The sequence below is a fragment of the Sprattus sprattus genome (genome assembly GCF_963457725.1).
Source record: "Sprattus sprattus genome assembly, chromosome: 12".
In the NCBI taxonomy this organism is placed as follows: Eukaryota; Metazoa; Chordata; class Actinopteri; order Clupeiformes; family Clupeidae; genus Sprattus; species Sprattus sprattus.
Window position 1 is genome coordinate 18,990,972 of NC_137910.1, and position 5,000 is coordinate 18,995,971.

Below are 5,000 nucleotides of genomic sequence, written 5' to 3' on the forward strand. Positions count from 1 at the left end.
AATTCCCCTTATTTAAAATAAAACTGAGTGGTACGACATCATCAAAAGGTTAAATAATTAGAAATTATATATAATTGTTAAAAAAACAGTTACAAGTACATCTTTAGAAAGATTAAAATAAAAATAGATCAGAATAAAAAAAAGCATTACTGACATTTCTGTTAGGCCAATCTCCTCTGATGGGGGAGCACATCAAGGGTAACCATGTTGTGAACACAACACGAGGGTTAACTGAATGTGCTGAATGAAGAGAATTTGTATCGTCTCATGGCACTTTTTTGGTTTTGTTTATTTCAAGGCTGGTGTAAGGCTTAAAGGATTGTGTAGCTGATATGCATTAATGATCACTTTGTAGCGTGCTTTAAATCACATCTCCTGTTTTGATGCATATACTGACTCTCTCTCTCTCTGTTTCTCTCTCTGTATCTTTCTCTTTTTCTTCCTCGTTCTCCCTCTTTCTGTGTGTGTGTGTGTGTGTGTGTGTGTGTGTGTGTAAAGACTGCCTCAATGCACCAGAGCTAAGCTCACTGCTCTTGACAGAAGGTCACAGTAAATAACCTGATAGAGACAATAAAGAGAGCAGGGTGCTCACTCTGCGTGTCACTATGAGTGTGTGTGTGTGTGTGTGTGTGTGTGTGTGTGTGTGTGTGTGTGCGCGCGTGTGTGCGTGTGTGTATGGTGTTTAGATAAGAGCCTAGTGGCTGGAGGGGAAAGGACTGTGCAGACCATTGCCACTCGGTTTGCATGACTTCTCCCGGCTTTGGCACACACACACACATAAAAAACACACACTCCTCCATTGCACAGTGCTTACCACATTAAGTCATCACATCTGGGCTGGATTGACAAGAGATGCACTGAGGCGATCCTTTTCTGAAAAAAGAAAAGAGTGAAAGAAAGAAAAAAGAAAATGAAAAGAAAAGAAAAAATCCTGAAAAAGGCTGCAACCACAGAGCCAGAGGCCATCTTCTCATCTTCTCATCTCCTCCATCCTCGTTTCTCTCTCTTTCTCTCCCTCCTGTATTCGTCTTCCGTTTGTCACTCAGTCATGGTAGATATGATATTTATATCCATATCAGCTCGACCTGGTTCACGCAACAGCACACAAATTAAACGCTCATACAAGCGTGCTATTATGTTAAAGGCACATGCACGCACACATACACACACACACACACACACACACACACACACACACACACACACACACACACACACACATACACTGATGTGGGCTCAAACCATTGACAGATGTTTATTAGTGTTTTGGTGTTCTGGGTCTAATGTTAATTCATCTGAATAGCTAAGAGCTAAGAACAGCACACCCCTACCCCCAAACACCCACTCTCACAAACACTTTCTTAGTCTCAACCATTAAGACGGGTTTCTCATACACACATCACAAAGGTTACGTTCTTGCTTTTATTCCTAACCCTTGTGCCATACATACATATGACATACATCAGACATATCACACCTCACTCAAACACACACACACACACACACACACACACACACACACACATATACATACTACATAAACGTAAATAAAGATGTTGGCTATGTGTGCAAAAGGAGAAGAGTGTAATTAGAACACAGTGCATTACAAACACCTGGCAGGCTCCTTTTTGCCAGGAGAGAAAGCTCCAGTTAAGAAATTAAAAAAGGCGGGAGAAAGAGAATATAAGAGAAAGACACAGAGAAGGGGGTTAGAGAGAGAGAGAGAGAGAGAGAGAGAGAGAGAGAGAGAGAGAGAGAGAGAGAGAGAGAGAGGGGGAATTGTGTTTGGGGGGCCTGAGGACAAATGGCTCCTAGGCTCTGTGATATCCCCAAACAATCCCCTTTTTCCTCAGCAAATCCCCTGAGCTGGCACAGGTACCACTCACTTAAGATCGTCTGCTGCTGTCCAAGGGACTAGGAGTGAGTTGTGTGTGATAGGTAGTGTGTGTGCCTTAATGTGTTGTGTGTGTGTGTGGTGTGTGAGAGAGAGATGGTGTGTGTGTATGTGTGTGTGTGTGTGTTTGTGTGTGTTACGCGTGTGTGTGTGTGTTAAGTGTGCGTGTGTGTGTGTGTGTGTGTGTGTGTGTGTGTGTGTGTGTGTGTGTGTGTGTGTGTGTGTGTGTGTGTGTGTGTGTGTGTGTGTAGAATGAGGGAGGGAGGCATTAAATGAGAGTTGATGTCCTCAGGGACAAATCTGCCATCCTGTTCCCACCTCCAACACCCCTTACATTAACCTCAGGTGGAGAGGGGCATTCTAATAATGCTCCTGTGGCCATCATCTTAATCTCTCTCTCTCTCTCTCTCTCTCTCTCTCTCTCTCTCTCTCTCTCTCTCTCTCTCTCTCTCTCTCTCTCTCTCTCTCTCTCTCTCTCTCTCTCTCTCTCTCTCTCTCTCTCTTTCTCTCTCTCTATCTCCTTCGTTCTCTCTCCCTCAACCCCCACCTCTCCCTGTCTGTCTGTCGCTCTGTCTCTCTCTCTCCACCCCCACCTCTCTCTCTCTTTCTATCTCTCTCTCTCTCTCTCTCTCACACACACACTTTCATTCTTGTACTTTCTTCTTCTATCCATATGTTTCTGTTTCTCTTCCCTTTCACTCTCTTTATCTGTCTTTTCCCTCTATTATTCTCTGTCATTCTCTTTCTATCCGACTCTCTCTCTTTCTCTCTCTCTCTCTCTCTCTCTCTCTCTCACACACACACACACGCACACACACTTACACACTCTAGCACAGGCCTGGGAGGGAGTGTGTATTTGGCAGGCTCTCCAATCCGCGGGGTTTAAATGAATCCGGCGCTTCCACCTTAAGAGAATGAGTAATCAAGAAGCCGCGGCCATTTGCAAGCTGTCAGTCAAGCGCCGCTATCTTCCCTTCCGTGGCTTCCTCCTCTAATACCAATTTAAATCGTTCACGGGCCTTCCGCAGCCATTATTCAAAAGATCATAATAGTTTTCCTTGCGCCCAAAGCACAAAAAATCAATTATTTCCCCACAAAGACTTGAAAGTACTTAGCAAGGGGCTGCGAGCCGAAAGCCGTGGGTTATATCAAATTGAGACCGCCCTCATTACATTGCACACAATTAGTTACCTCTGCTCGGCCTGCCTCTTTAATTCCGAATGGCATATCTGTATTATGACAGAAACAAGCATGCAAATGCTATTGTTGGGGATTTAGAGAAATCAATAGGACGGAGGCGCGAGCGTTCGGGAGACCCGTCCGTCAATCTCGCTGTGGGCCAGAGATAAAGGTCTGAATTCAAATTAGCACCAGCAGCTACTGACATCACAAGTGACACCCGAAATAAAAGGGAGGACTCCATGATATATGTAATTATTCTCAGCGCATTCTCCCACTTTCTTCACGCTCATTGTGCGCCGCTTGTGTAACACTGTTGCCTATAAAAGGATTAAGAGTGTTTTAATGAGAAACTATAATTGTTTTTTCACCTTTTTCTTGTACACTACATAGATGTGTGTGTGTGTGTGTGTGTGTGTGTGTGTGTGTGTGTGTGTGTGTGTGTGTGTGTGTGTGTGTGTGTGTGGCATGAGAGAATTAAGTATTTTGCTCGTTGTCTTGTTCTTTCTCTTATCCTTTGCCATGTCTGTCAGTGTCTGAGTTTCTCTCTGTATGTCCTTTACGGCTTTCCTTACATTCTTCCCTCTCTGTGTCAGTGCTACTGTTCTACCTGGACACCTATCCCTCTGACTGACCAATAAGTCCTACAGCCTGAATAAAAAACTACAAGGGTCATGAAAAACATGATTGATAATCTCTATGTTGTATAGAATGCTCACATACATGCAGTGAATGCATAATTTGATGCTGACAGTGCGTTTGAAATTACTAATGTTAAAGTTAAAAAAAATATGTATATTAAATGTTTATAAATAAGCACTTATATATTTACGGTTTAATTATGTTTCTGCATGTATGCTTTCTGATACTTCACTCCAGGTGGATATGCACTTGTGGGGCCAATCCAGGGTGTTTGGGTGTAGTGTAGTTATTTGGTTGACCTTAGATTGACCTCAGTTAGCCACAGGTAAGGTGAGACACACATGCTGCCTCTCATTTAACTGCCAAACCCTCCTCCAACACACACACACACGCACACGCACGCACACGCACGCACACGCACACGCACACGCACACGCACACGCACACGCACACACACGCACACACACACACACACACACACACACACACACACACGCACACACAAAGAGAGATGCAGTTTAAGTTTGGTTGCATTTTGGCCTTGTGTTCGGATGACAGTGGTGATTCCGGGGCCTAAAAAAAATTCACATTTTTGAAAACGTTTTCCAGAGTGGAGACAGAGTGTGACAGTGCACACAAAGTGCAATGTGAAGTGGCGAAAACTGAGCTTTTTGAAAACGATGACGATGGGGCCCCCAACTTTATCCAATCATGTTTTATGGCTTCAGTCTGATCCCACCGCGACCTTATAAACATTGAATAAAAAAAATCTATTTTTGATTGTTAGACGCATCATGGTTATAAGCCAGTTGGTTCAATTCACATTAGGAGGACATAATCTATCGGAAACATTAGCGGCAAAAGTCTCTTCTGAGTTTGTTTGATATGATGCTAAATGCTAACAACTTAAAGGCGGGGAAGGTTCACTACACTTGGAAAATTCTGTTTGCCCAAACCACGTTTTGCTGATGTTGAGAAATAAATGATTTATGGGATTTATCTCATCTTGTGATGCCATTTAATAATTTAATGTTTTAATAATAATATTATTTAGTTGTAACCTGCAGCATAGGTTATGCAATAATTAACTTAAAAAGACAAAGCTAGTAAACAGAGTTTTCACTTGTTTTTTGTGTTTATGTGAAAAAAATAATTTTAAAAACACCCGTATGGAAAGGGTCTAAATTACTTAATTACAACACACACACACACACACACACACACACACACACACACACACACACACACACACACACACACACACACAGACACATTACAAGAGAGA